Consider the following 16,158-nt stretch of genomic DNA (forward strand, 5'->3'; position numbering starts at 1 on the left):
CCCCTTTTGGTGGTAAAAGGGTAGCCCAAGGGTTGGCGGTGGGGGGTGATGACTAGGTGCCTTTCCTCTAGTCTTACACTGTTAAATTAGGGACGGCTAGCGAAGATAGCCCTCGTGTAGCTTTGCGCGAAATTCAAAACAAAAAAAACTTAGTGCTTGAAACAAACCAAACAAACGCATTGATCAGTTATGAGTTAATTAACCAGATTATCCATTTGTACACCTTAGAAACGCGTAAGCTAATCTAGTTAAGTTGTATTATAATACATTGGTAAGTTAGGGTGTTAAATGAAGAAAAACATATCTTGTGGATATTTCTGGTATTTTTGTTCTTAAAGAAACAAGAATATGAACACGATTAGAAACTTGAACCGATGAACCAAAACTAAACAAACATGTTTGAAATCTAAAATAGAATATAAAATTCAAATTAACATTTGGCATGGAAGAAACTTTAGAGGAAAAACGTGGGCAGGAAAGAATGTATCGATTGAAAACATTTAGCATGAGTGAAAATCATGAAATTGTTAAAGAAAATCTAAGAGCCAAATCGAAAAAGTTATTTATAGAAAACAAATTGTGAACAAATGCTTCGTGAAAAAACGAAAATAAAAATTGAAAGTAGAATGTCAATGGAATAGGTTTCTTAACCACATTTCTGGGTATTGGTTTAGATATCTTTAAAATAACACTCCTGTAGAGCTTCTATTACGTCACACATAGTCCAACACAGAAAAACAAGATAACAGAGCTATACTGAAACTAGTCATAGACGACCTTATTACACCAAAATGTTATTATTATTTAATTAGACCCTCAACGTTTCGCTTTACATCTTCTTCAGGAGCGTTCACATTAAAACGCAAACCAAAACTGACAGTATAAATGCTCAATATTCGTGTTGATTTGTTAGAAAGGTTTGTTTTTTATTCTTTATTTTTAATTATAAATTCGGTAATATAACAGCAAAATAGTTTAATTCAAGAGGTTTATGACATTGAGTAGTAGCCAAAAATAGTAGCAGTTGTGTAAAGCGAAATGTCGAGTGTCTAATTAAATAATCACAACATTTTGGTGTAATAAGGTCGTTTATTTCTAGTATTAATATGTCTTCTGTACACCAATATGCACTACAGAAATAAAACAAGAATACAGAGGTGTATTACAGCTATTAACATACCCAACTCTTCATTGCCGAATTGTATATTTCAGACTTTCCAGTAACGGTTTACTGCCGAACGACTGTTGTTGAATTTCAGACTTTCCAGTAACGGTTTACTGCCGTACGACTGTTGTTGAATTTCAGATTTTCCAGTAACGGTTTACTGCCGAACGACTGTTGTTGAATTTCAGACTTTCCAGTAACGGTTTACTGCCGAACGACTGTTGTTGAATTTCAGACTTTCCAGTAACGGTTTACTGCCGAACGACTGTTGTTGAATTTCAGACTTTTCCAGTAACGGTTTACTGCCGAACGACTGTTGTTGAATACAGTTACTACTGCTTTTCACATATTTAATCATAAGGTAGCAATTGTTCATGACAGTAGCATACATAATTTTCAAACTGTTTGTTGCTACTGTGTTTTATATTCTCAAGCAGTTCAGCGTTAGATACCTGCGGTATCGAACTCGATCACTACAAGTTATTGTAGAACAACTGCAGTCATACGTATCTTGAAACACCGTATTTTATAAACGTATATTCATCATAAAAAGATACTTTTGTAACATTATATAATTCGACGAATTCTCTTACAGTCCATTATGTAATGAGATAACCAAATTATTTCAATCAATTAACTCAATGATAGTGAGACTTAGGAACCCCCCCCCACGTGTCTAGCACGTCTTATAAGGAATCTATTCGTACAATTGAAAACAAAAAACTAGTAATATATAATGCTAACAAGAAGTAAATGAAATGAGTGTAAATATATTACAGATTTACTGCTCTCATTAAAAATACGTTGCTACTTGATGTTGTTGTTGTTGTTTGTTATTAAGCACAAAGCTACACGAAGGGCTATATATGCTCTGCCCACCACGGATATCGAAACCCGGTTTCTTGCGGTATAAGTCCGTAGACATAATGCTGTGCCACTGGGGGGCGTTGCTACTTGAAATCGTTGAATTCAGCAAAAAAGAGTGAAAAAAGAAGAAAATAAAACTCGTTTTTTCACTACACTTGATATATCGGTTAGAATGTCTATATGATTAAATCATACTCGATTTTTTTCTTCTAATTCTAGCTTTCGCTAATATATTATGAAACGTACTTTACCAGTGTTTTCATGGACGAATATAAATAAAACCATACGTTGACTACCGCCATCTGTGAATGTATATATGAGTTATAAATCGCAGTTTATTTTCCTTTTGTCATCCATAATGTAGAAAAATTGTAAGCGGTGTAAGTAATAATATTTTATATAACTTAAATGAATATGCAGAATATCTAATAAACTAACCAATTTTGCACAAAACCTTTCTGAAAGGTCGTTAACATCGGAAACTACAAACGTCTTGACGGTTGTCAGGGTAGCACACATTACGATGTTACTGTAGTGCAAGCCGTTGTTCTATCCTTTCGGTACACAAACTGTCAAATTTAAAATGGAGAAAATTCTCAAATCAACTAGCTCGTGTCAGTGAAAGACATATTCTTGGAAACTTTGCATTTCTGATTAAATTATAACACACACAAAAAACTCAGCGTTCTAATTCACTAAACTAGAGATACTTCTTTTGAAACGCTGCAGTAATGGTATTTAATATTATATAAAAATATTTAGTTTAAGCTAGTGAAAGACCAGACATAAGAATTAAAATGAAGACTAGTCAAGACCACATGTTGCTACATCAAACAGTTATTTATTTAAAAATCTTGTAGTAATTCTATTCTTTGAACCATCAAGCTCAGTAGCCTCACTATTAACTATATTTTCGGTCATAATTCCAACATCAACTCACGAAGTTGAGTCAGTTTATTGGACTAAAGTTAGGTTCTGTATTCATTTATTAGGTCAAGAATGCAATGTAATATTGTAAATATTGATAACTTAAATACGTATAAACATCATATAACAAGTTTTATAAAAACAATATGTTCGAAATGTTATTTGGAATTAATATTAGACATAACGTATCACAAAGCCTAGTTTTGTGTTACATGTGTTACACAAGGGTGTGATAATTTAGAATGTGAGTCTTATGAGAGTTTAGGCCTAATATATGTATATATAACACTCTGCCTATGTTCGTAAATACTGATTTGCTGAAAATTAGTTTATAATAGCAAGGATTACATACTACAATGAACGTGTTAATGGAAAGGAAGAACGATTATACGCTTTCTTTATAATAGTAAGAATTACATATAACAGAAAGGAAAGACGAGTTTGAGTTTTCAGTTTGATAATATTATTATAAGTTAACTTATATTCTCATCACAAGCGCATTTTTGTCCCCAGTATTTGATAAGCTTCTTGCTCAAAAATATATAATTTCTTGAAGCAGATTCTGACAATTTAAATCAAATCATTGAAATTCCGACATCTCCGTGTTATAATAAAACTGACACATCTATGTTTGATAGTATATAATTATTTATTTCACATAGAAAATGTCGAAACCATACTACATGTTTTAAAATGTTATAAAGTTGTATAAAACTTAATATATTAACATATCAGTTTGATATCCTTTACACATTTTACTTTTAGGATAAAAAGTAAAAGTGTAATGTAACGTTTGTAGGTGTAATAAATACAGAAAGAAGACTTTATTTATATTGTTTGATGTCTCGTGGATGTTAAAGACATGATTACTATTAATACGTCTAATTATAGTTATTGAGATCTAACTTTTATTTATTTTTTCAACTCTCCTTAGATTTATATAACAGAAACGATTATGTGATTATTTCAGAAACTGAAAGACATTATTTTTAAATTTTGGAATCTACTGTGGAATTATCGAATGTGAATTGGATTAAGAATTGTTCCAGTCTTTAATATATATAAAAAAATTCTGATTACTTTATCACAAGTAAGAAAAATTAGGCAAAATAATACATTTTTCACTTAGAATTGCTTTAGAAAAATAGTTATTATTTTCTTATGATACAATATCATTAATCTTACTTATAATCTAATATTTAAATAGCATTTATATATATATGTGCATGCCGGAAACCTTTGTATTAAGTCGAATCTGCCAATCAGGATTAGCGAGATTTTGCACCAGTAGAAAGAACGGATTTCAGATAGTCTCAAGTGCTATTGGCTAGAACAAAATTAAAGTGAAAAGTACTGAATCCTCATGGTTTTTTTTATTTTGATCAAACTGTGACTAGATTAAGAACTTTGTAAAAACAAACTGATTAAAAAGTTCATAGAAAGGAAAAAAATCATAAAAATGAAATTGCTAGATCTCTAATGAAAAATCATTGAACTTGAACATCTTTAAAGACTATACAAAATTCCTTCTATGCACCATAAATACAAATAAAACATTAATGATAATCTCTTTCTTTTGCAATAGATTTAGATATGAGAAGGAATATCATTCATCCTTTATTATCTTCCATCATCTGTAATTAACTAACAGAAATGTCACGAGATGGCAGCAGGCGTTTCTTTTTTATCTTGTATACAAACTTCCAGTTACTTTATTTTTCTCGCGTAATCCATGCTTGAATTTTCTCATTTATTTTGTTATATTTAATTAAAAGTTAAACGAATAAATTACTTTAACATTATCTTCTTTGTCCTTAATTTCAGTAACTATCGGTGTCGTTACCATTTTATTAGTCATAATTATTCGAGCAACAGTGAATTAATCATTAGGCTCATTATCATCGCAAAATCACTGTTACTTTGAGATAAATTTAGAGCTACTTTTTCTTTTGTAATATCTTTACAAAAGGATCCCCATCTCACTTAACACACTCGGCTATTCAGAGGAGGGAGCGTTATAACGTGACGGTTGGTAAAAGAGTAGCCCAGGAGTTGGCGGTGGGTGGTGATGACTAGCTGCCTTACACTGCTAAATTAGGGACAGATAACCCTCGTGTAGCTTTGCGCGAAATTCAAAAACAAACAAACAATCTTTACAGCCACATTTTTTCAAACAAAGGTCTTTGGTTAGCCGTTTTCTATTTGAATTGTACAGGCTTAGATAATTTTTAAAAGGCTCACCAGTTAATGCTTAAAATATTTTTAGGTATATATATATGATGCGTGAGAAAAAGTTATTTTGTATAAAAGAAGGGGTAAAGTATACATTCATCTTATCCATTTTTACAAGGAGAAATATTCTAAGTCTTTTAACGGATAAAACAAGTGAAAGATTTTCACAGAATAAAGTGTGCATATTAACCATTTTAATTACTCATATTATAATTTTCGGCTCCTGTACACTTTTTACGCGCCTTTGCTTTATTTTGGCCAAATGGTTTAAATTTTGAATTAGTGTTTGTTTGTTTGCTTTAATTAAGCACAAAGATGGGCTATCTGTGCTCTGCCCACCACGGGTATCGAAACGCGGATTCTAGCGTTGTAAGTCCACAGACATACCGCTGTGCCACTGGGGGGCTTGAATTAGTGAAACTGGTAACACTTAAAATTATTGAAAAGCGTTTCGCTCATACCTAATCACTAACTAATTAGGAGAACAACAGAATCCCAACAGAAGTAAAACACTTTTGTAAAATTATGTTTTCTTCTCAATAGAGCAATCAAGGTAAGAAAACTTACCCAGAAAATGTTAGAAATTATTCGTACAAAAATACTCAACAATTTATGAATAGTCATGCCTATTTTATTTCGTAGTTAATCGTTAAGTTAGTGGAAAAATAATATTTTGATAAGTTCTATTAGCTTAAAATAAGTATCGCATTAGTAACATGTTCATATAAAATACACGAGCTCTCTCAAAAATTGTTTTATTCGTTCATAGAAATAGATTGTTTTAATCAAATACATACGTACACAGGGTGGGGTTGGGTTTCGATGGGATTTGGCCTAACCCCGTATTTTTGTGATCTAAAAAAATTATGTTTATATAATTATAGCACGGCTGCTTATGATATTTAACGTTTTGGATGTTTGTGGATTTCAGTTGAACAGCCATGCAATTATTTAAGCTACATTTCACGCAAAATTGGATGTTTGTGGATTTCAGATGAACAGCCATGCAATTATTTAAGCTACATTTCACGCAAAATTGGATGTTTGTGGATTTCAGATGAACAGCCATGTAAATGTTTAAGCTACATTTGATGCAAAATTGCTTCCAGATTTAACCTCATAGTACTTATGTTTTACAAATTTTTCTGCCATGCCCCCAGACCCCCGTAGCATTAGCATGCTTTGCACAATATGTGCTGGCTTTTGATCTCACAAATTGAAAAAACAAAACTTTTTATCATTCTGTGTACAAGGCCTGTAGCACCTGGTCTCTAGGTCTGTTTTGAAGTTCAGTATCACTCAACAGTTGTTAACTAGTAAATACCTGGTCACAATGTCTACTTTGAAGTTCGGGATCACCCAGAAGCTGTTAAATAATAAACATCTGCTCCCAAAGTTTGTCTTGATGTTTAGCATTAATCTAAAGTTGTTAACTGGTCTCTAGATTTGTCTTGAGGTTCAATATTTAGTACCTTTAAAAAGTTTTAATTTCTTCATATTATAGTGATTTAAAGCGTATTAATTAGTAATTTAGGACATATCAATCAGCGATCTAGTACGTACTAATTAAAGACGTAGAATGTGCCAAGTAGTGATCAAGGGCGTAAAAATTAGGGATAAAAATTTACTAATTAGTGACTTAAGACATATTATTTATTAATCTAGGACATATTAATTAGTTAGTTGCGTTTGTTTGTAATTAAGCACAAAGTTACACTGTAGGCTATCTGTTCTGTGCCAAGCACGAGTTTCGAAACCCGATGTTTAGCGTTGATAAGTCCGCAGACATACCTCTGAGCCACTGGGGGTAATTAGTGATCTAGAACGTATTAATTAGTGATCTATGAAGTATTACTTACGATTTCAGTTATATTCCAGCAATCACATTAAGAAAAAACACATATATATATTTATATGAAGAAAAATATAAAACTTAACGGTTTTTTTAGCATTAGTTATTTCGTAATTCTAATTTTTTTTCTCGTTATAACTTCTGTATAAAAGAGTGAAAGAAAGATTCCAATATCGGTTTGAATTTTGGAGGTAAGATTTACTCTCAACTCAGTAGAATTTGATCAAACTGCTAATTTACTAATATAGCAAAAAAAAAAGTTTTTAAGTTAAAGTATATGACGTTCAAAATGGCGTATTTACATATTTTACACTCACCAAAAAAGAAACCTATCATTCTATAGGTATTTGAAGAACTTGTAGCAATCCGCCACAATTTTATTCTTCGTATTGTTATCTGACACTGGGCAGTATGAAGGCTTGGTTTGGTCTGATATTTCATTGGTGGTAGTGTCCAGGGTCACTGATGAGGAGTAGAATTCTCCGAAACTAGTCTGGCTCATAGACACACACCCCAATGAAAGAATAAACCATTCCAAGCTTTAACTTGTTGTTAAACAAATGTTTAAACAGCTCTAATTATTCTACTATGTATATGATGTTGTTGTACGGAAAACTAGTGACAAAAGCTAATACTAGATGGCAGAACAATCTGTTTTCTTATTCTACATGAATACATATATTTCTTTATTCTCTGAACCTACAACGCTAGAAACCGAGTTTCGATACCCGTGGGGGGCACAGCAAAGACAGCCCATTGTGTAGCTTTGTGCTTAACTTCAAACAAACAAACTCTATATTCTCTGTATACCATTGAAAACATAAGCATTTCAAAGTCATATATTTGGTCACATAAACCCAGAAACATACATTATTTTTTGTTTTGTTTTTCACTTTTGTGCAAATTAGCATACTTCTCTTTATTCTTATTCGTCGGGTAATATTGAAAATAAAGGCATTTCAGAGTCATGTTCTTCGTCACTTATGCCCTGAAACCTATATTAATCAAAATATTGTATATGGGGTACAATTTTAGGAGGCAGTTTGGGAAAAGTAGGAGTGAATATTCATTAGGGATGCGATATGTAGGTGTGTTTATTACGGATGGAATATGTAGGTGTTGTGTTTATTACGGATGTGATATGTAGGTGTTGTGTTTATTAGGGATGTGATATGTAGGTGTTGTGTTTATTACGGATGTGATATGTAGGTGTTGTGTTTATTACAGATGGGATATGTAGGTGTTGTGTTTATTACAGATGTGATATGTAGGTATTGTGTTTATTACGGATGTGATATGTAGGTGTTGTGTTTATTACGGATGTGATATGTAGGTGTTGTGTTTATTAGGGATGGAATATGTAGGTGTTGTGTTTATTACGGATGTGATATGTAGGTGTTGTGTTTATTACGGATGTGATATGTAGGTGCTGTGTTTATTACGGATGGGATATGTAGATGTTGTGTTTATTACGGATGGAATATGTAGGTGTTGTGTTTATTACGGATGTGATATGTAGGTGCTGTGTTTATTACGGATGGAATAAGTAGGTGAGACGAATCGTTGCTGAATGGAAATGTGAATGGGATAAGTAGATGTAATGGTTCTTTACAGATGGAATCAGTAGCTGTGCTGATCCATTACAGATAAATATACATATATATATGTACTGATTAATTCTAAGTAGGATTAGTAGATGTAGCATTCATTACGGATAGCGTTAATTTCATGTGGAATAAGGATATGTAGTGGTTCATTATAAATGAGATATGTAATCATGGTGGTTCATTACAGTTATGATAAGTAGTTAGAGTGGTCTATTGTGGATCTGATAGGCAGATGGGGTTGAATAAGGATGGAACAAGTAGATGTAAGGTTACTTTTGAATGGGATAAGCATATATAGTATTCATTACAGATGGGATAAGCATATGTGATATTAATTACAGATGGGATAAGCATATGTGCTATTCATTACAGATGGGATTAGCATATGTAGTATTCATTACAGATGGGATAAGCATATGTGATATTAATTACAGATGGGATAAGCATATGTGCTATTCATTACAGATGGGATAAGCATATGTGATGTTAATTACAGATGGGATAAGCATATGTAGTATTCATTACAGATGGGATAAGCATATGTGATGTTAATTACAGATGGGATAAGCATGTGTGCTATTCATTACAGATGGGATTAGCATATGTAGTATTCATTACAGATGGGATAAGTAGATTTAGTGGATAAGTTGCAATTATTAATTTTGGATGGTTTTTCTGTTTGTCGAATTTCGTGCAAAGCCACTCGAGGATTATCTGCGCTAGCCGTCCATAATTTAGAAGTGATAGATTATGGGGAAGACAGCTAGTCAACATCACAAACTGCCAACTCTTGGGCTAATCTTTATTAAAGAATAGTGGGATTGACGGTCTTATTATAACACTGCCGTAGCTGAAAGGGCGAGCATGTTCGGTGGTGGGATTCGAATTCACGACCATTAGGATCCTAACCACTAGGCTATGCCAGGCCTCCATTATAGATGAAAAAAAGCTGGTTTAGTGATTTATTGCAGATAGGAAATGTAGATGTGGTGCGGCTCGTTACGGATGAGATATATAAATGTAGTGATGCATTACTGATATGGTAAAGATGTAGTGTTTCATTCAAGATAGGAGAAGAGGATTTATTGGTTCATTAAAGATGGAATAAATAGAGGTGCTGATTTGTTACTGGTGGAATATATATAGAATATGGCTCATTAAGAATGAAATATGCTGATGAGGTGATGCATTAAGGACAAGATAAGCAGGATTACGGATGTGGTAATTAGACGGGATGATATAGATGGAATAATTACATGTGATCATTCAGTACAGATGTCCCCGGATATTGATAAGTATAAGTATAACTAAGTATAAGTTACGACGAAAGTGACTCTTCGATGTATTTTCAAGAGCTATCTTTTAATATGAATTTGATAAAGTTTAGTGCAGTTAATAATGCTTGAAGACGTCTTGAATGAGTAATAAAGAAACTCTTTAATATAAGTTTAACATAACAGCAACTGTATAACGTTTCGACAAGGTTCTTGTCATCCACAGGCACAAGCCGTCTCCTAGCATTATCAGTCTCAAAGTGGGTTCTTCGTCATCGAATTTAGTGCAGTTAGCTGTATATAGGTGGCAGCAGGTCTTTCTTGTCAACGAGCAGTCTTTTTGAGCCTGTGATCGCGAGCAAAATTGTTTTCCAAACAAGTCAAAATAATGTTGGATAATTTACTGTATATTTTCACTGAGACAAATAATCTATAGTTCGTAGAAATTGGTAGTTCATGACAGCAAGTTTCAAGTTTGAATCAGTAGACCAATAGTAAAATATGTCCTTAAATCTATAGTCCGTAGGAATTGGTAGTTCATGACAGTAAGTTTCAAGTTTGAGTCACTAGATCAATAGTAAAATGTGTCCATAAATCTATAGTTCGTAGTAATTGGTAGTTCATGACAGTAAGTTTCAAGTTTGAGTCACTAGACCAATGGTGAAATGTGTCCATCAATCTATAGTCCGTAGGAATTGATAGTTCATGACAGTAAGTTTCAAGTTTGAGTCACTAGACCAATGGTGAAATGTGTCCATCAATCTATAGTCCGTAGGAATTGATAGTTCATGACAGTAAGTTTCAAGTTTGTGTCACTAGATCAATAGTAAAATGTGTCCATAAACACTAGATTGTTTGTTTTAGAATGTTTGCGACAAGTTACAAAAAAGCTGCCTATGCATATAAGTCCCTAATTTTTGACTCGTAGACTAGAGGGAAGGCAGCTAGTGAACAGCACCCACCGACAATTCTTGATCTACTCTTCTCTGATTGAACAGTAGGATTTTGCACCCACGGCCCCTATGTGAACAGCACCCACCGACAATTCTTGATCTACTCTTCTCTGATTGAACAGTAGGATTTTGCACCCACGGCCCCTATGTGAACAGCACCCACCGACAGTTCTTGATCTACTCTTCTCTGATTGAACAGTAGGATTTTGCACCCACGGCCCCTATGTGCATAATGCATTTTTGTGACAATGGTACGCGAACCAAAACTGTAATTATATTTCAAATCGGTCAAGAGATGATGGCGTTATGAGCTAAAAGTTTGTACTTGAAAAACAAACAAACATACTCAGATTCATTCTATGAGCCACTATGCAGCAACTAGTAATATTCATTTTGTACGTTTTCATACTTCGAATTTTAATTTCGAGTTTAACCCTAAGGTTTCATTTACTGGAGTATTTTTAAACGATATTGATAGTTTAACAATGTGATTGTATTTACTAAAACGCAGAAAGTATTTTTTTCCCACTCTGTTTTATTTATGTATTTTGTTGGTTTTACATTTATACATATGTTTTTCTAATTTTAATTGATATTTATTCTCAAATAAAAATTAGGTTATTAAGATTTATAAAAAAGTGATGAATGATATTAACCTACTTGTATCCTGTTACTTAAATAACAATAACATATTTAGATTTAACAGCATAAAAAGTGTGAAATATACCAATCATTGATGAATGATACTAACTTATTTGTATCATGTTACTTTTTTTTTGTTTTTGAATTTCGCGCAAAGCTACACGAGGGCTATCTGCGCTAGCCGTCCCTAATTTAGCAGCGTAAGACTAGAGGGAAGGCAACTAGTCATCATCACTCACCGCCAACTCTTGGGCTACTCTTTTACCAACGAATAGTGGAATTGACCGTCACATTATAACGCCCCCACGGCTGAAAGGGCGAGCATGTTTGGTGGGACGGGGATTCGAACCCACGACCCTCAGATTGCGAGTCGAGTGCCTTATCCACCTGGCCATGCCGGGCCGGCCCGAGAGAGATGAAGAAGTAAATGACAAACTGAGCCTCATCGGCTCTGTGCTAGCATTCCACTGGTAATCAACACCCAAATTCCAAGTTTATTTTGGAATCAGTATACTAATAACAATATTGAAATCACACATAGAAGCTGGAAACAAAAGCATTTTTGTTAGATATTTTGTTATGAATGCAAATCATTTTATTTTGCTTTTAATGGACAGTCATCTAATTGTGGCCCTTACATTTAAAACTCTTTTGCATTACGGTGCCAAAGTTACTGGTTGTCAGTCAGGTCTGATCATTGAATTTACAAGATTCCTTTGTGCATTGCGAATACATTCCACTTTCCATTAATTGAATTGTCCCTAATGTAGGTACGGTGATGGCAAGGAAAATAAAGCTGTAGTAATCAAATAAAGCAAGTTTCATTGTGTCACAAACTCACTTGTATTGTTACTTGTAAAACATTCTTCTTTTTATTTTACTGATGCAGTATAAATTAGTGGACACTTGTGTCTTAATCTCGCTAATGTCTGGTTTTGTCTCTACAACTCCGTACTTATACAAGTTATGTACTCATATCTAACTCATTGTACTTTCGTAGTATAACTTCATGTTTTTCGTAATTCTTTCACCAAGGAAGACTTGGTTTTACATTTGTGGATAACAGTCTGTTTGTTTCTTATGCATGTGATATATTTACATGCATTTTCCAAATGCAGCTAGAGGGCCTACTTATGTTATTGCCCCTCTATGGTTAAGCGGTGAGTTTACATACTTACAACGCTAAAATCCGAGGTTCAATTCGTCCATTGTGTAACTTTACAGTAAGAAAACAACGGACTTACAACGCTAGAAACTGAGTTTCGATACCTGTGGTGGGCAGAGCACAAATAGCCCATTGTGTAGTTTTGTGCTTAACTTCAAAAACAATGTTTTTTGTTTTGTTTTTCCAATTCAAAGAACAAATTCGGTAAGATGTTACTCGATCCAGTAGTATCCTGTCTGATGAGAAAGAACTCGGTCTTAAATTCAACAAGTACCGCAGTATTGGCATGTGACTTTAATGTTTGTTTGTTTGTTTTGAAGTTCTGCCCAAAGCTACACAATGGGCTATCTGTGCTTTGCCCACTACGGTTATCGAAACCCTGTTTCTAGCGTTGTAAGTCCGCAGACATACCGCTGTGACTTTAATTCTGGGCCATAATGTGTACCCGCCATAAACTTGCTTTATAAAAAACCATAAATATAGCACTATATTATAATTTTTACAGTAGACTGTACAATTATAAAACATCTTTATAAGTTAAAGAAGGAGAAGTGGCGATCATTTGCGTATTCGCTTTGTAGGTGTATTGAGTATTAGCGAAAATATTTCCCGAATTTCACTCGTGAAAATACTTAACAAGAAATCCATGTATTGATAAATTATTACCTTTGCCGGAATGCAAATGAAATATTTTGTTTTCCGGCAAAAAAACAAAAAAAAAACAACTCATGTCGAAACGAATTACCGAATTAGATTTCTCATTGAATTATAGAGAATGATACAAAACTCAAGTGGTATAGATTTTTGATTGGCCTTAGCTCCCACTCGTTGAACCGTCTTTAAGTGTAAGCGGAGTTAGAAATGTTTTATGTTAATCAAAAATAAGGAAGTGAATAGTTCGAAATAAGCATTTTTTAGAAATTACTGGATCGATATATATATATATATATTTTTTACTTTGCAGTTTAAATTTACTAGACTTTTCTTTGTCCTGTTTGATATGTATTGGGTCTCTAACTTAACCCTTCAGTATTTGTATACGTACTCCACACAGGATGGGCTATAATTATGTATCCTTTAGCTATTGCACCGTGTAGTATACCTCAAAGTTCCATATCGTAGCTCTATCCGTTTCAATGCACAAGCTGAAACGTTGGACAACTTCGTATGTTAAAATTTTACTCTTTTCGGCATAACTGAAAATAAACAAAAAGAACTATTGTGCCATATTAGGGTAGTATTCAAATAGGTACATAATTATGACGTACACTGTATTTATCAATATCGTTTTCTTAGTATCTTATGCTTTTAACTTGAAATGCTCTAAGAGTTCACTTTCTTTAGTAAATGTGTAACAGACAGAATCTCCCAAGAGTAATTATGAACAATAATCACCCCTCCCCCAAAACAACAACAAACAAAAAACATGAGAGAGAGATTGGGGTATTCTAATCCAACGCTGAGTAACGATTTGTCCTCCCAAATATACAGGTAAATCGGCCAAACCATTGTGTCATTTATACCATAACTAAAATGTTTACGCAATTATTTGAACCCAACTTTTGAGAGGGCGCTATATTGACTCTTTGCCTGGTTAAAAATAATTCAGTAGTCAACGTTCTACTGCCCAAAATAATGAAAAAGTGGACATGCGAATGCTTAAGAAGCGAGACCCTTTCAATGTGATTAAATACTTAAAGTTCAGTGGCTGAGGTACACTACACCGTGATAACAGTTTAGCATTGTTTTTAATATTTTTTTTCCTAAATCCTCCAATCTATTCCACCTGTTAGGCCTAAATAACTAGCTAGCTCTTTATGTTTAACCTAGAAGTAAGATATTAATGAATAATAAACAGGGGCGCAACCGTGTGGAAGGAGGGCTAAGAGTGCTATTCCCCCGAGAAGTCTTAACTTCTAGCGAAAAAGATCTATACTGTTAAGAGAGGACTCTCCGTTTCTGGTTCTCCTTTTTTCGGAGGAGAATTAAAATAGTAGAATCCATATTTGTCTGGAATGTCCTTACAACAGAAAGTTTTTTTTGTTAGCCCCGACCCTATCTATCAACACGGAAAAAGCGAATATCTTTCTTTCCTGATCCACATTGGTCAAACTATATTTCTATGCTTTTGTTTAACACTACCAAGGAAGCTAAAAACATATTTAAGATGTTAGTATCACCATGTAATATTAATTATAAATATCATAGTTGAATCATTACTTAGTTCTAAATTCTGAAACTGCTTTACTTAGATTAACTGAGACAAAATTGCATGTTGTTTGGGCATTTCCACTCAGTATAAACTTCTCGAAAAAAAATATTAACCCATATTTGATTGTTGTCCAGAGAAAAGCAGCTAGATCTAGACAGTCAAATATTCAATTTTAAAATAAATTTTAAGTTATTCATTTTACCTATTTTATTAACTTAAAATAAACAAATATACAGAATATAACATTTTAATTATTTTATTTTTTAGATAACAATTTTTAAAGTATTATTTTAATATAAATTTAAACAGCTTATTTTAAGTTAAAATACTCTCAGAGCTAGCGAACGGCTTTTACTTTTAAATAATATTTTTTAGACGATAGATATAGTGGATTTCACTAAATACCATGACTTTTAGAACATATAAACCTTAAGGATTTAATATAAAACGATTTGTAACAATACAGTACTGTTTCAAGCTTCATACTTAGTACTAATCTCATTATGCTTTACCAAAGTCGTATCTACTTTATGCTGGAATATGCACTACCAATAATTGATCAACTAAGCAACTAGATAATATTGAAAAGTTCCAAACTGAAACACCTGCTTAAGATTGGTCATGGGACGTACTCCAGCCAGCCCATGAAGGCCTTATTACACCTAACAAGTCCCAGTAGAATCGCAGTGCATTAATAGCGATTAGAAGCAGAAATCTTCACTAGTGTCTTGTACTATAAAGACCATGTATTTCATCATCGTGACACTACCCTTTTTAATTACGACATTCCAGCTCCACAATAATCCTGCAGACACCAACCAAGCAAGGTATTGCCAAAAAGAGGCTCCTCAGGAAAAGTCATAAGCGGATAGGTGCTATACAGCCACCTCTGAAATAATTAGTCGTCACCATATACCATGTGGAATAAACACCTGACGCCACTGGAATGTGTGAAAATCAACCTGGACAGAATATCTATAAATTGGGAAGAAGGTGAAACAGAAAAAATCTGCCAGCACCTATCCGAAGACTATGGTAGACAGTCACCCGTCAGCATAACCATAATTGGTTCCTACACTGGGACAGTCACCCGTCAGCATAGATACAATTGGTTTCTACACCGGGACAGTCACCTGTCAGCATAGCTACAATTGGTTCCTACACCGGGACAGTCACCTGTCAGCATAGCTACAATTGGTTCCTACACCGGGACAGTCACGTGTCAGCATAGCTACAATTGGTTCTCACACCAGGACAGTCAC

This window comes from Limulus polyphemus, unplaced genomic scaffold, assembly GCF_000517525.1.
Source record: "Limulus polyphemus unplaced genomic scaffold, Limulus_polyphemus-2.1.2 Scaffold215, whole genome shotgun sequence".
Classification (NCBI taxonomy): Eukaryota; Metazoa; Arthropoda; class Merostomata; order Xiphosura; family Limulidae; genus Limulus; species Limulus polyphemus.